This window comes from Pseudorca crassidens, chromosome 8, assembly GCF_039906515.1.
Source record: "Pseudorca crassidens isolate mPseCra1 chromosome 8, mPseCra1.hap1, whole genome shotgun sequence".
NCBI classification, from domain to species: domain Eukaryota; kingdom Metazoa; phylum Chordata; class Mammalia; order Artiodactyla; family Delphinidae; genus Pseudorca; species Pseudorca crassidens.
The window spans coordinates 73,768,742-73,786,518 of record NC_090303.1 but is presented as its reverse complement, the minus strand read 5'-3'; the positions used below and the strand labels follow the sequence as shown (position 1 = coordinate 73,786,518).

The 17,777-nt window shown below is 34.4% G+C and overlaps 1 protein-coding gene across 3 annotated transcripts in view; it reads left to right on the top strand.

Annotated features, from left to right (window-relative positions):
* The window catches only part of TFEC (transcription factor EC), a 155,931-nt gene that overhangs the window by 82,277 nt on the left and 55,877 nt on the right, over positions 1-17,777 (top strand). The window lies entirely within an intron of this gene.

Sequence of the window (17,777 nt, the reverse complement as noted above, 5' to 3'; positions counted from 1 at the left end):
TGATAAAGATATTAAATGGTAAAACTATTAATTGGGGCATGACTTAAAACATAAAACCCGAGTATAAAAGAAGTCTAGTACTTTATAAAAATCCTTCCTTTGAATAAGATACTCTCACAGTTATGGTGAACTTGAGGTGGACCATCTTCTGGTCAGATGCCTCACTACAGCAAGTCTTCCTTACCTTCCCCAATAAAAGTGCTTTACTCACATTAAGTCATTTAGTAATCAGAACAATTCTGGAAATTAAGCAGTATTATTGTGCTCAGTGAACAGGTAAGAGTGTTTACATATGGGGAGGGAAATACGTGGTCCAAAGTCATACAACTTGTCAGTGAGGAGCCCAGCTTTGAAGCCAGGTGGGCTGATTCCAAACCCTATAATCCTAACTGCTCCTCTAACACTGCTTTGGAAACATCAGACTGCAGTTCAAGGTTGTCATTTGTGCAAGCTGAGAAATTAAATAGTCCTCACCCTCATTTTTAAATTAAGGGGATTCTTAAAGCTTATCTTTTGTCTGACAGAAATGGCTCTTCACACCAAGAATCAAAAACCATTGTTAACAGTGATATCTGTGTCACCAAACCCTTCCTTGGATTCTTTCTAAGTGTTTCTATTTAATTTCAAAAGGTACAACCAGCCCTTGTCAGAACACATATCAGCCCTCTATAACCAAGAAATGTTAGGAGCTGGGCATATGGTTTCTTCCTGCTCCCATGGTGCTTTTCCCTTGTCTGCCCCTGCCCTTGCCTCCCAGGCCCCATGAGCCTTTTCTCCCCAGTGCTGAAGCTGAGGTCCAGCTCTGAGGGGAGCCCTAATTGTCAAACTAGGTGCTCATAACTTTTTTGACTTGTTTCTCTTAAACAATGTAACTTAATAAAACTCTTTCAAATACTTAAACAGGGCACAGCTACTAACACAGGAAGAGCTAAGACCGTGTACACATGGGAAAGCTGGTTTGACTGTTTTGATTAACTTGACTGCACAAGTCAGTCAAAAAGTAATCACCAGTGAAGCAAACCATTCTGACAGATTTTTGACCCACTGTGACTGCTTATTTGACCGGCTTCAGCTTGAAGTGGTCAGATTGACTGGAGACAGTCTAACTGGAAAATTTAACTTTGGAGTATGTGTATACCAGAATCTACTTTAAATAACTTTATTCTAAATCTGTACATATTTTCCTGGGACCAGTGAGAGAAGTTTGAAAGTGACACATTGCAGCATTTGACTTTCTAGAGTGAGATAGATGTCTTGCCACTTGCTAGCACTGGCAATATATTTATAGGCTACAAAACAATCACATTTCACCCCATGCACACATAGAGTTCAATAAAATTGAAACTCTACCTTAACTTGGCCAAGTCCTAATGTAAGGCATTATATTCTCTTACTCTTCTGAAGCGTTGGTGATAGACTTATGACAGCAAATGACTTCTCAGATATCAGGTTACCAATTCAGTCATTAGTGACTAGGGCAAGGCAAAGTTGACCTTACCACTAAGAGTAGTCCTTCTAAGAAGAATTTATGAGAGAAGGAAAAACAAAACAAAACCTTTGATGAGAGGCAAAAGAATCTGGTTGACATTATTATTTGAGCTGCTTTTTCAAAGCAAGCCCCTTTATATCTATCTATCTATCTATCTATCTATATACCTATCTATCTATCCTTATGTTCCTTTAGGAAATTTACTTTGAAATGAGCTCCAGCTTTGGGCAAGACATAAACAACATTATAAGGATGGAAAGAATGATTTATTCTCACATTATAGTGTTGGATTTTATGGGGAGAACATAATGAGGTTATTGTCTGCTGTAAGCACATTTTTATAAGGTCTGGTTTATGCTGGTTGAACATCCTAATACATTTATGTTGAGATTTTGAAATATCCTGTTACTGTTTGAAAGACATTCATGTGCTGCTCTTCAACACTCCTAAAATTCTAACTTTTCCCATGGAAATGTTTTGTAAATGTTCAGGACTTAGATGCTATCTCATGTACTTCTATTAAAGTTCAGTGGTAAGGCTAGATAGAACTTAAAGCCAGAGTGTTAGTAATGACTAAAATAATGATACTTTTCTTAAAATAGCTTGCTTAATAGTCATATTTTCTCTTGTGTTAGAGTCACTTGATATATAATTCTATTTTAAAAATTTTGTGATTAATAGAGAGAAAGGAAGCTTACTTTAACTTTGCTTTCAAAGTTTATGCTTTCTAGTCATTTTACGATTAAGTGGCTTTAGCAGTAAAGCCCTTTGACCTGAGTAAAAGAGAGAAATAAATTAAATCTCACCGTTTGAAGAATGCTATAGAGAGTCCACTGGGGTATATATTTAAATTGTATATGTTCTCTACATTATAGAATCATTGTTAATAATGTTTCAGTGATCATCTTGATGCTTCAAACCTTTTACACATCTAGGATTATTTCCTTAAGCTATGCAAATGTACTAATTTACTTCCCCAGCAGCAACTCACACAGATACCTATTGCATTGTTTCCTCCTCAGCCCTAGGTATTATCATTTAAAAATATTGGTTAATTTGAAAGGAAAACAGCTTCATTTTAATAATCAATTCTGATGAGGAACAAAGACTCAGTAGTGAGACCAGTGAGGCTTTGAACTCAGGCTTTGCTTCAGAGCTCCTCAACCTATCCTTTATCTCCACTTTCTCATGAAAGTGCGGAGAAAGGCTACTCACCTCACAGCTTTCTGCGAGGATTATATGAGACATGGTGGGTAGCATTCCGTGCTCTGTGCCTGACATAAAGCAAACTTTCTATACTTATCAGCAATGTATGCCATTATTATCATTATGATTATTAACATACTTTCCGGAGAACACCAGCATAGAGATGAGCAGACTTCGATTGATTTTAACTCTGCATGCTGCTTTGTTAACATGCTTAACATGAGCCTTAATTAGCTTATCAAAAAAATGGGTCAAATAAGGGATCATAATCATAAGGGATCAAATGAAAAATGAAGTTGAATAGGTAGGTGGGGAAAAACCTATCCATAGGCCACGATAAGGAAACTGAACTTTATTCTAGATGAAATGGGAAGCAACTGAAAGATTTTTAATCAGGAGAGAGGTTAATCCATTTTATGATTTAAAAAGTCCATTCTGAAGGGTGTATGAAGAATGGTTGAAGAGAGCAAAGGAGGGGGCTGGGAGATGAGTAATGAGAGAGTCACAGTAAGGGATGATAGTGGCTTGTACTAGAGCTCTGGTAGTTAGAGATAGAGATGACTATATTTGAGGTCCATTTGTGAGTTAGAATGGATGGGGTGGATTATATATGAGGGTAAAGGAAAATGAAGGACAAAAGGAAGACTGCTCAGTTTCTGAGTTGAGAAATTGGATGAATAATTATGCCATTAACTGATTTGGAGAAGAATGAAGAGAAACAGGCTTTGGGGAGGATTATCACAAGTGGTTGGACATGTAAATTTTAAATTTTGCGATATTTGTGAGATATCTATCTATTTATCTAATATACATAAACCTCGGCCTCCCAGAGAGAAACTTTGGGATTTATGTTTTGTTAGTGTGTAACTGGTATTTATAACTGAGGGGATAGACGATATCATCCACATACATGAGAAAGAAGGTGTCTGGTGCTGAGTCCTGTGTCATCTCCAATTCACTTTTCAAGTTACTGCATTCCAGTTTCCATTTCATAGAGAGTTCTGGAAGAGAATTGCAAATTTGGGTATCATTAGCATATTGGTGGTATTTAAAGCCAGGGGAAGAGATGAGACCCTCTTTGGGGAGAGTGTGGAGAGAGAGTAGAAGTGCCTAGTGCTAAGCCCCGAGGTCTCCTCATTTACAATTTGCAATGTCCCTCCTGTCCCTGCAGGCTGACTTCTATTCTCACTGTGTCCCTGAGATCATTCTCCTGAGGGTCACCAGTGACCCAGTTATTTCCCAATCTGCCAGCAATATCTCCTGCTCTTTCTATTTCCTCATCCCTGTGCTATTTGACTCTGTTAACCACTTTTTCCTTGAAATTCTATCCTACTTTGGCTTTGTTATATCATTCTGTCCTAATTTTCATTATACTTTCTTGAGATTTCTTTAGTCTTTTCTGCCCATTACATGTTGATATTCCTCAGAGTTCTTTACCTGGATTTTGTCTTTTTAATTCTAATTCTTTGTCCTGTGTGATTTTAACTAAAACCCTGATTCAGTGATTTGTTCTAAGCTGGCCACCATATCTGTTTCTCTAAATCCACACATCTAGCTGTTTACTAGGCATCCCTGTTGGATGTTTCACAGCCACTCTGACTTCATTATGTCCAATACTGAAGTTATCATCTTTCCTTCTAATCTTTTGCCTCCACTTTTATTCTTTATTTTGATAAATGCCATCTTCTCCACCACTTCATCATATGTGAATCTTCCCCTTCACCACATGTATAAACGAATCAGAAATCCTGTACATATTTTAAAATTTTTATCCTCTATATTATGGGTAATATTTAACCTATCTTTTTAATATCAAATACTATTGCCTTAGCTTGGGCCTTCTATTCTTCTCTCCTGGAATATTACTAAACACTCCTAATTGTTTTCTTTGTGCCTTGGTCTTTCAATAATTCAGTTTCCATATTGTTGCCTAAGGGATATTTCTGAAATAATAGTTGATCATATTACTGTCCTGCTAAAAGTCTTATATGGGACATCAGGGCTATAAGCACAAAGCTTAAGGTTGTATTTATTTCTCTTTATGAGCTGGCTTCTGCCTAGTTTTCTATTTTCATTTGTCCTCACCTACACTTTATTCAGATCATACTGAGGAAGAAAGGAAGGGAGGAAGGGGGTAAGAAAGAACATTTTGTCTTTATAACTTCTGCTATTGGAGCATTTTAATAACTTTGAGAGCTTAATTAAAGACATGAGATTTGGGGAACTGAACTCTGTAGGATTTTCCTCAAATGACTTCAGCTATGATGAGGAAATCCCATAGCACTAGAATTTCCAGGCAGGGTGTTTCCTAGAAGCCATCATCAAGATTCTTAATGCTACAAGAATGAGAAACTCAGAATTTAAAAGGAGTACCTATTAGTTTCCTATTGCTGCTGTAACAAAATTACCACAAACTTAGTGATTTAAAACAATACACATTTATTATCTTACAATTCTAGAGGATAGGCATCTGAAATCATTTAAACAGGGCTAAAATCAAAGTGTCACCAGGGTTTAGTTTGTTTCTGGAACTTCTAAGGGAAAATCTGTTTCCTTGCCTTTTCTAGCTTCTAGAGGCTGCCCACATTCTTTGGCTTAATTCTCATAACTGTGTCATCTGCTTCCATAGTCATATCTCTCTCCTTTGTCTAATTCTGACACTCCTGTCTCTCTTTTATAAGGACCCTCCCTTGAGGTTACATTGGACCTATCCAGATAATCCAGGATAATTTCCCCATCTCAAGATCCTTAATTTAATCACAGCTACAAAGTTCCTTTTATAGTGTAAGGTCAGATATCCACAGGTTCTGGGGATTAAGATGTGGACATCTTTGGTGAAGGAGGCATTATTTCACCTACCACAAAATAATTGAAAATAAATGGAAAAAGTTTAAAAAGGCTAAAACAAATATGTTCAAATATATTTTTGTTTTCAATGAAAAAGTTTTGTTTTACTTAGTTTGTCTGCTCAAATTAGTGTGGAAAATAGAATCCTGTATCCTCATATATGAAGTTTCAGTAAGAATATTTTCCATATATTCCAATGCTATAATATTAACTAGCACTTTGATTTTTCTTTATTTCTCAAAAGTAATTGGCATAAAAGAAAGCTCTTACAAAGAACTTCTTTATTATTTCAACTCTTACCAACTTTTTATATGCAGTTATTCATTTCTTAAATTTATCCCCGAGAGCAGGAAGTTTAAATATACTGAATAGAATAGTCATGATATTTATTTAGAATAAGCCAAGCTGAAACTAATATTATTTTCTGCTCTTTCCACCTGCTGCCTTCCCATCCACCCTTGTGAAAAGGAGTAAAAGGTTTTTGGGAAAGGTAACAGTAAAATGATATAAGGGAAATAAAATTTCTCATGGGTAAGGAGGCTAATACTCTTCAGAATAGTGTATATTTAATACATAGATCTAGAGACTAAAGTGGAGAAAGCATCTTAAAAAAGGAAACACTTATCTAGAGTTCATATTTTCTGATGGTAGCTTTCAATTATAGCATTACCCCACTTGTATGGAAAACCCAGGTCTTGCACCATAAGGTGGTTACAACATAGATGAAGTGAAACACAAAATAATACAAAATCAAAAGTGAATCAAGCCAAACTCAACTAATAATGGGGAAGCAACCCCAAAGGTTTTTCCGCTACAGAGTAGAGTCAATTGATTCATATTTGTATACAGATATGGGACATATTTTTTTCTAATTGCAGGGCCTGGAGTTTTACTATTCTTGTGCGCTGATAATAAATAACTTGCAATTGAAAGAATACCCTCCTTGTACTCAAAAGACAAGAAGTCAAATTCACTTTTCTTCCTGTGTGATTGTAAGCGAGTCTGATAACCTGTTTGAGCTTCAGTTTCTTCATCTCTAAAATGAGGATAAAAGTCTTTACTTAAATCGTTGGAGTGTTTGATTCAACTTGTGACTGTGGCTACTATTATCTTGCATTCTGGGGCTTTCAACTAGTCCATGAGGTCCTGTGATCAATCTTCTCAACAAATTGATGTTTCATGGCTATATACTTTCCATAACCATAAAAAAATTAAAATGGCAGTATATTTTTTTGATTCTAAAGGAACATTATTCTTCAGGGATAAGTGGAAAGTAAAACTGCAACTTTGTAACTGAAGGCCTTTCGTACATGAGGGCACAATTACTTGAGGAGTTTGATTTATGTAAATGTAGTAACAGGTGCCTTTAAAACATAGAGAACCAAAAGTAATTATATGTACTAGTTAGGTAAAACAAAGACAAGATAAATTTTACTTTTTTTTTTCTCCAGAAATACTAGTAATATCTACGAAAATTGAGTGATAAAATGTACTTATGAAACAAAGCCATTTTCTGCCGTTTGCCAATCAAAATGAATAATTTTAAAGTCTCATTTTCAATTAGATTATTTTAATATTTAACTACCTAAAATGCCCCAATCATATTTTTTAGAAAATGGTTACACTATAATACTGCAGTTCTAATGATGACATTTTATTATGATAAAAATGACTTCATTAATTGATGACCATATATCAACTCATAAAGTAGATAAGGGATATAAAAAGTTTTCAAGTCTAAGGTAATATAAACCAATTTGAATTGTTTAGATTTTCTTTTTTAGGAATAAACATTTATGATCCTTTTATTCTTACAAAATACATAAATTTGTTATAAATTTACCTGCATTAAGTGGCCTATGAATTTCTTTTATAAGGTCTGCATAAGTCGACAATATATTGATATTATCCCAAATCTTACCATTAAGATATACTAAAAATTAAAAATGTAATGTATTTGCAGCATAATGATACAAGAGATGAAAAGTATTATATGGAAGTTTGTCCCAGATATTCCTATTTATGGCTTTGGATCTATTTTAGAATGTGTAAAAATTTTTTTAAAAAAACATTGATGACTTTCCAAGATATTTGAAATATGACCTTTTGAAGAAGTCAGTATTGTTTCTCCTTTATTCTCTGCATCCTTGAAAGAACATTCACAACTTCATAATGAAAATGATATCAAAAAGTCACTATACGGAAGATGAAAAATAGTACATTTAAGCATTACATGAGAGCTTTGTTTTAAGTTGAAAGTAACTGTGAAGTATAAGTCATCATTTAAACACAATTGTTGATTTCTGAAGCAAAATGTCTTTTGTTTTATGAAAGTCTTATTAATAAATATTAATGTTCAAGTCTTAATGCCCTTAGATAAATATTTTTTTAAAGAAGTTAAGACTTTTTACTGAATCTAGCTTAAATAATTAGCTTGTATATTTCCACATTTACAGGAAACAATTTAATTGTATGAGAAGCTTCTAAAAAGAATATAAACTGTAGTATTAACTTACTTAAATACAGCCAAAGCACTAAACATAAATATGTCTAATAATATCAAAGTATAATGTTACAACTGGACAATTCTTTCTTATTAAAGGAAGAATACATCATTCATTCATTCAACTGGTTTGTTGAATTGGAAAGGACATTTCCTCATCTTGTTATTTCTCCAAGAGAGAATATGCTCAATTTTAATTTAATTTTTGATACTCTATAATTTCTGAAAACAAAATGCAGTTAAATATTGTACTGAAGTTTTAGAAAATAATTGTGGAGGCCCAATTGAGTATTTATTTATGATATTGTAGGATTAAATAAGATAATATATGCAAAGTATATAGCATAGTCCTTTCTATAGGCTGTTCACTCAATAAACAAGAAAAGGTACAAAATCTATTATTTAGAAACCTAGGGCTAGATGTGTTTCAAAATTATCAATACTTTAAATTTTGAAAGGTAATATGTTACATATTCCTTGATACCCTGCAGCAGTCCAAGACAGCATCCCATAATCAAACACATTAATATACCTGCAACAGTACATGTGAATATCTACTGTAAGTAGGATAAAGAAAGACTTTAACTAACCTTACTTCATTTTAAGTTTGATTTTGCCACCAATTGGGTTTGTGTCAAACATAAAAAAAAAAGAAGAAAACTCCTACTTTCAGAGCTTTTTGGATTTTGGAATTGCAGTTAAGAGGTAGAGGACTGATAGAATTGTAATGCAATTGGACTAGGAAAATAGGGCTGTATCTACATCAAAAGGTTGAATGCATAATTTTAGAAATAGGGCAAACTAACTATTAATTAAGGAGGATTTACCTGACAATGTAACACACACAAACTTCAAATAAGCATTTTGCAAAATGTGAGAAAAAAATCAATGGAGCCAAAGGGAAAAATAAACTTTAGAATCGGAATAGATTTCCCTATGTGTAGTTAGAACATGGGAGTTAACCATCTTTGGCACTAGGTCCTCTCATCTTCTATTCTGTACGTCCTCCAACGATCATCTCAGTTATCACCTCAGTGTAGATGTTATGTAAATTTTATCCAGAGTCCATACCTTACCTCTGAATTCCATACCCATAAATGCAGCTGCCTACTTCACATACCTTCTTGGACACTTGCAAAACATCACAAACTCAACGTGTTCAAAACTGACCTTATAATTCTCTGTCCCCCTCAAAAAACCTAGTCTTCTCTGTGAAAGCCCTCACTATCTATTTAGTCACTTAAGCCAGAAACCTCAGGTGTCATTTCTTAATCCATTTCTAAACATCTCTTGAATCCATCTACTTGTTTCCATGTGACTATGCAACCCTTATCACATGACCCTAGTTCAAGCAGCCCTTTTTTCTTTCCTAGACTCTCTCATTTTACCTCTCTAAAATTCATCCCACTGAACTGCTACTGCCCCTTTTCTTATGATAAAGAAAGTAAGACATCTTTGTATACCGAAAAGATTGCATGAATTGGCCCTACTGGCCTCCCCAGCCTCATACCACACTCTGCTCTAGTCCTATCATCTCCTTTCAGTGCATTTTTTTCATCTTGTTTCTTCCCACCAGGGTCTTCACATATGCTGCTTTATCTCTCTAAATGTTTTTTCTACTCTTCCTCTCTTTATTTCCTACTCATCCTCCAGATCCAGCCCTATCATCCCTTCTTTAGGAAAGTTGTCCCTAACTTCTGTCTAGATAATCTTTTTCTACAGGCTCCTAGTCATGCGTTATCTCTCCTGCCTATCACTTGTTACACTTGAAAATTTACAGTCATTTGTGTGATTATTAGATTAAAATCTGTCTCTTCCACCTGTCCATAAGCTGCATGGGGAAAGGGACCATGTTTCACTTTATTCATCATTGTTACCCACACAACTGGCTACTACTATATATGGTAGCCAGTATATATATATATAGGCACACACATATCTATTAAGTGAATGAATCAGTGAAATTAATAGCAGAAACTGTCATTTGAATGACTCTTTCCCATTTTATCTAGGTCTTTCTGCTTGATTTTGTGACACCTTTTACTTTCACAGGGTTTATCACATTGTGTTATAATTATATTTTAATTATCTATTTCTCCTAGTAGACTGTGAACTCTTTGAAGACTGGGTTATGTCTATTTTGTTCATAATTATATCCCCAGAGCTTATCACAGTTGCATAAAACCTGATGTGTAGTGGCACTCAAAAATATTTATAGAATTAATGAATACTAAGCCTGAGAATGCATTGTCAAATATATTTTAAAGTATTATGGCTTAAGTTATCTGCATTTTTCATATTAACTTATTTTCGTTATTGATGATATTGCCGGTTGACTTTAGTGTGTACATGGCTGCTCTGTAATTTTGAAGTCGGTGGGAAGTGGTCAGTGTCTGCTGTGATTCTTAGTTGCTATTTATGGCTCTAAATTTCTATATACACATACACTTATAAAACAGATCAGACTAAATAAACCACAGTTATTTCTGGCATTAGTTCTAATTCTTTTAAAGATATAAAATGGTAATTTTCCTGAGATACTAACATAAACAAATCAAATCAATGCAAGTACAAATGGAGATAGATGGAGTAATAAGGGAAGCTTAGTCTTTACAGTAATAATATAAGTGCTCATAGAGTGCAAGCATTTTTACTGCTAGAACACTATCGAATTAGGAAAACTACGCTTAATAATATTCATGCCTCTTTAAAGTCTCTTAAGTGTGGATCTCTTCTAAAGACACACCATTGGAATTATCCAAATTCAAGTGATAGGGACTGAAGGAATATGTTACAATCACATTTTATATTATTATCCATTAAATAGCTTTGGATTGTATAATGCTCCGCTGAAATATGCTGACAGTTATTCAGAAACCTAAGTAAAACTTTTGATGAACCCGGCCCTACTTTGTTCAGTAGTTATATCTCAATCAGACAAGCTCGACTGTATAATTTTAGGTTTAGTCAGGATGAGATTTATGGGTATATCATATACAAAGACTGCTGTGAAGAAAGTAAGATTTGAAGAAACGAGTTATTAATCTTTGCTACAGAATATTAACAAACGTCATGTGGCTTTTATGAGTAGGTATCTATGAGGTAGTAGATTCATAAGCCCCCCAAAATAGATTTCTTCTTATATACCTCTGCTACTAGGAACATAATTAATAGTTACCTATTACTCACTTGTGAAGTCCAAGCTTTTACTTCATTTATTAATTTCAACCTTAGTACAAAATTAACAAAATTAAATGAGGTTGTCATGTTGTAGTGAATGGGATTGTCTGTCTTGCTTTTTGATGGGGCTGTGTGTATACACCTGCCTGTATGTGTATGTGTGTGTGTGTTTAGCGGTAGTGCATGTGTTTTTATTTACTATCACTACATAGTAAATATGTATAGAATAAATATTTTTCTTGCTGAAAATATTTCTGTTTCTCTTTTTGCAGATAATCTAAACACACTCATTAAGTAGGTGCCCATATTTGCCTGATTGATTTGTTTGGCTAGTCAAATTAATGGTGATAAAATGTCTTATTATTCAGATGATTGCTTGTGTGATGTTTGCCACGACTTTTTAGTTTTGAATTTCAAAAGGCCAGTACCCAGAGGGTGTTTCATCTCCTCCCAGGTTCTGTGCCCTCAGTTTAGATAAGTGATCTCCAGGTGGATGGTGACACATGGATCATAGACCTGCTTTCTGGAGAGGAATGACTTTCCCTTGGGACTGGCGTTAACAAAGAACAAACTCTCATTAAATGTTTGCTGAGTGAATGTTAAAAGAATTAGCTGAGGGCTTTTATGATTATCTTATGGTTTCTCTATAAAAAGGTAACTTTTTAAAGAGGCTATCATATATATGCATATATATGAATTATGTTTAAAAGTATTTATATGATTTGTAGCAATATTTAAGAAGATATGATACAAGTAGACAATATTATAGACAGAGAATCACAGGGTTGGTGTTTTTGTTTTTTTGTACAACTATCCACCCAATTGTTTCTAAAATTTCCTCATTCAAAATACTCTCCTTGTCCGCCTGCTGATGCAGGGGACACGGGTTCGTGCTCCGGGCAGGGAAGATCCCACATGCCGCGGAGCGGCTGGGCCCGTGAGCCATGGCCGCTGAGCCTGCGCGTCCGGAGCCTGTGCTCCGCAACGGGAGAGGCCACAACGGTGAGAGGCCCGCGTACCGCAAAAAAACCCAAAAAACAAAAAACAACTCTCCTTGTTGTTTATCTACTGGATAGGACTGAAACCCATATGAGAACTAAATCAAAAGACTACAGTGTGGAACAATGAAACGTAAATTGGGAGAATTAATTCATGTATTTAGGAGCATAATTTGAAAACCACTGTGTGAAAATAAGAATGCCTCCACTGCTTGCCTGGCCCACATTACTCCATAGCTCTTCTACCTACCAGGAGATTTTAAATACAAATGCATATAGGGCCACATAACATTTTGTTAGCCTTAATTTCTAATTAAATATTTGCTGATTTACAGAGTTGAAACCTCCCAAGACTGGATCTAAACTCTGGAATTAAAAAACAAAACAAACAAAAGAAAATTTCAGGTATCAGATACCCTAAATCATCTTCTGTAGTGTCAGAGAATGAGATCTGACCTTTTTCTATGGCATTGGGCTGCTGGCTCATGAATTTCCATCAATGCTCTCAATAGTCAGGATTCCTGCATCTCTTCTAGTCTAAAAATAGGAGAAGGAAAAAAAACCCTACAGATACATAAATTTTTTTTAACATCTTTATTGGAGTATAATTGCTTTACAATGGTGTGTTTGTTTCTGCTATATAACAAAGTGAATCAGCTATACATATATCCCCGTATCTCCTCTCTCTTGCGTCTCCCTCCCACCCTACCTATCCCACCCCTCTAGGTAGACACAAAGCACAGAGCTGATCTCCCTGTGCCGTGCAGCTGCTCTCTACTAGCTATCTATTTTACATTTGGTAGTGTATATATGTCAATGCTACTCTCTCACTTCGTCCTAGCTTACCCTTTCCCCTCCCCGTGTCCTCAAGTCCATTCTCTATGTCTGCGTCTTTACTCCTGTCCTGACCCCAGGTTCTTCAGAACTTTTTTTTTTTTTAGATTCCATATATAGGTGTTAGCATACGGTATTTGTTTTCCTCGTTCCTCGTTACTTCACTCTGTATGAGTCTCTAGGTCCATCCACCTCACTACAAATAACTCAATTTTTTTTTCTTTTTACGGCTGAGTAATATTCCATTGTATATATGTGCCACATCTTCTTTATCCATTCATCTGTCGATGGACACTTAGGTTGCTTCCATGTCCTGGCTATTGTAAATAGAGCTGCAATGAACATTGTGGTACATGACTCTTTTTGAATTAGATACATACATTTTTTATTTGTGATTGTGATTCCCCAGTGATTATATTTTCTACAACCAGAATGCTTTTTTCTTCCCAACCAATTTCTTCCCATTAGCTTGTTGTACTTGCAGGAATTTATGTATTTCTAATTTAAAAAAAATACTTCAATTGACCCGTTAAGCACATTGCTTGGTTCTCTTATTAATGAATCTAAGCATTTTTTAAAGCTCATCAATACATGCATTTCTAATTTTTTAAAATATCCACATCCCTTTATATGAGAACTTAACTACATTTGAAACATATTTTAAAAAATAATTGGATGTTTTAAGCTAAGTTTCATTTTTGTAACTCCAAATAATGGAACCTTTTGAAAAAAAACAACATAACTTCTATTGAAAGCCTAGGTTGAGATAATTGATATTGGGTTAATGGTCTAACCAGGTGATCCTCTAGGTTAGTGTATTTAAATATGGAGTCTGAAATATAAATTGATTTGGAAAACATTGCTCTGCCTGCTCTAAGTGCTGTCTAAGGTATCTAAGGGTCAAGTCAGATCACTATAAAGTTATATGTTCGGGCTTTCACTTGAGCTGATTCATATTATGCTTTGGGCCTTTGATCAAGCATAAATGTAGTGGATGTTACGGTGCATGGCCAACATTATCCCCTTCATGACTGAACCACTCTTGCCTCCACCTGATCCTGTTTCCCTCACCCTACTGCAGTGCTGATTCTGAGAGCACCCCCCAATAAACATCCTACAGGCAAGTTTCAGATTATGTTTCCCAGCTAACTCAATTGAAGATGATAAATATTTATTTTTAAATATGGGCATATAAAGAACTTCACTGCCTATTTTGCAAGTTGGAATTTTGTTCAAGATATCATTCAAGTCTTCCATGAAAATATCTGGTTTATAAATTCTCAGATATTATTCTGAAAAATATTTGTCTTTCCTCAGAGCTGGCATGATTTAATTACTTATTAAGAAATATATATTAGGTTGAACTATACAGAAGGGACAATTCGTAGATCAAAAATTGTCAAATATCTGCAATTTCACAAGGCTCCACCTAATATGTTTTTAAAATTTTCCTTTTCCTTGGCTGTCAGGATGCTCGTGGGTAAATTTTGTACTCGATTGCAATATTAATCTTCAGCCTACATTTTCTGGTATAAATACCTCTCACCACATTTATGCCTTATATTTATTTATAATGTTTTGGAAAAGAGGGAGAATTAAGTAAATAAATTCTTTTAATTTAAATAAAACAGATCTCTGCACATAGACAAAACCTTGAACTTAAGCTGACCATCATTATTTTTAGTTTGCAATAACAGCATTCCAGAGAGATAATGCTGAGACATAATTCAGAGTTAGGAGATAATGTTTTACTTATTACTGTCAATAGCAAAACTTCCCTACATCTGGGTGGTCTTAATCTCTTTGATAGTCCAAAGAACCAAAATCACAATCAACAGCTGCTCTAGCCTTCTAGGTGAAGACTTTGGTATTCTGATTATGGTTTCCCTGCTTCCTCTAGTGGGTTCCCAAAGCTCTCTGCCACTGTACTTTAATGATTCATTCATAAAATCACTCATTGAACACATGTGAACACATATTTTTAAGTGCCTGCTGTGTGCCCCTCTCTGGGTTATGTATAGGAAGTATGGCAGTCCAGCAGCCAGCAAGATAAATGCAGCCCTTGCCCTTGGAGATCTATTTTTCTTCTCTGACTAGACTACGAGCTCTTTGAAGGCAGATACTGTGGTTATCTCCCTTTTACCTTCAATGCATGACTCAGCGCACACACACTTGACACTCAAAAGTATTTCTTAAATAAATGAATAAATGAACAATGGCAACATATAGTTTCATTTACCTCATCTCACCAACTACCAAGACCTTCAGTGAAACCAATCCAACAGATAGTTTTATAGTTGTGTCTTCAGATCCCAGGCAATTTAAAAGTATTTTAAAATTGACTGCACATGGTTTAACTGATGTTTTACAGTTAGTTGTCTCATTGTTCTGATATCAGTCCATGCTTGGAAAAGATGGAGGTTTACTGGGGAGTAATTTCATTGCATTCCATTTAATCTTCCCTGGCTCCACTGATCTTTCAGATTCTCATGCTTAGTTTATAGCTGTTGTATACAGATGTTGTATATCTATGTAGGATCCAAGAGAGTCTTCACTTTTGCCTGCTAAACCCTTGTAATTCCCTATAAATAACCAATAATTTAGGCAGAATTAGAATTTCATATTTTTTATTGCGTCTCTGTATAGAGTGATCTAATGAGATGGTAGTTTTGCTTTGAGAAAGGAAAAGTATTCATGTGAATTCCTTTTCATGACTAATATTTGTGACTGTCTCCCAACTTCTTTTCTTCTTTCATTTTGATCTTTTACATTTGAGTTTTCCTTCTTTCTGTCCCCTATCCCAGGACCATCTCCTTCCAACACCTGATTTATATCCATTTTCTCTTTCAATTAGTTTTTTAAAACCACTGCTTCTTGTGGCATTCTAAATTCATTGTATACATTACTGAGCTTTTTCTTTGTATTCCAGTCATTTCAATCAGGAGCCAATATCATGTAGTGTTTAGGAAGCCAGGCCCTGTATTCCAGTTCCATCTCTTACTAGCAGAGTGATAACAGCCACACCATTTAGCCTCTCTAAGTCTCAGTGGCTTCAATTATATGGTGCAATGGGGGTACTATTGATACCTATCTCCTAATGTTGTAACAAGGATTAAATGAAACAATGTGTGTAAAATGCTTAGCACAGTGCCTGATACCTGCTGCATATTATTATTTTTATCATCATCATCATTTTTGCTGTAGTTGATATTAATATTGCCCAAGTATATTGTAAATTCCTAGAGCCCTAGGATCACATTTATGACTTCCCTTGGACTCCTGATGTAACACAAAACACAATAAGTACTATAATGATGCTTTTAGCATCCATAGATGAAAAGTGAAAAATGAATTAGTTAATGAATGTTGTAAATTCTGATTCAACATACTTTTCTTAAAATAATATACAATGTTCTTTAACATTCAGTTACGTTGTGTGAAAGTCATTCAGATTTGTGAATCTGAAAATGCTGTTTATAGTGTATATTTTGTAAATGTATGTGGATTAAGGATTAATTTAAAACTGTAGGATAATCTAAATAGCTACCCCCCAAAAATTACCACAGGCATTTTAATGAAATGTTGTTTTACAACTTTAAAGCTCACAGCAATATAATTAGTAATATGTGTAATCTTTATTACCAATCTTAATCTTTTTTATATGACTGAAAAATTATTTTATGGTAGTACAATTAAAATAATGCTAAAAATGTCAGCATAACAGAATTAAACTAAAGTAACTACTACAATATTGTACCCCAAACCAGCTAATTTAAATGCAAAATACTTTGTAAAGGCTATTTATCTGAGCTAATGCATGTTAAGGGATTTAAGGAGTAGTTTGTGTAGCTGAAATAAAAGGAAAAATAAGCACTGTACAGCAATCTTTACTATTGTTTAACACGAGGGAAATATTAAATAGGTTTATATATAGGCCACTTGAGGAAAATGTATTAGAAGTCACATCGCAGCATAGTAAATATAAAGGGGACTGGCAGGCAATACTATTTTCAGAGGTTTTTAAAGGGAAAGCTTGAAATACTTAAAATTGTCCTTATACAAATAATGGCATATCATTAACTATGATAGCTACACTGAAGATGCCCAGAATTTTATGTCTATGATTTGAAAAAGGGATTTCAATATACTGGATAGTTGCTTAGTTGGCACATGACACTGGTTAGATTTTTCTCTGAATGCTTCTTTCTGTCAATTCATAATTATTCTACCAAAGTATTGTTATTATAAAGTGAGAGTATGGAAGAGTTTAAAATTAAGATTTTTTAAAAATTAAAATAAAACTCAGTATAGAAACTCTGGAAAATACAGAAAACTGAAAAAAATCACCTAGATTTTCACCACCCATAAAGTATCAGACAATATTTAGTATATATATTTCTAGTCTCTGCTCCCTCATGGATAATTTTTTAAAATCTTTCATTAAAAATAGAGATTATAGCCAATGGAATATTTATATGTAATATAAAGGAATACAAGAGATATATGTTATATAAAAATCACTAATAATAGTAAATCAGCTGTGTTTTCCTTTTATTATTTTAGTCATTCTTTTTCAGACCCTCAGAAAGTTTTGCTGCTTTTATATTTATTCCAAGTTGGTTTCAGTTGCATATTATTTTAAGAGCTATTCTTAAACACTTGGTTAGCATTTAAAATATTTTAGTAAAGTTTTAATGACTTCTCAAAAACTATAGTCCAT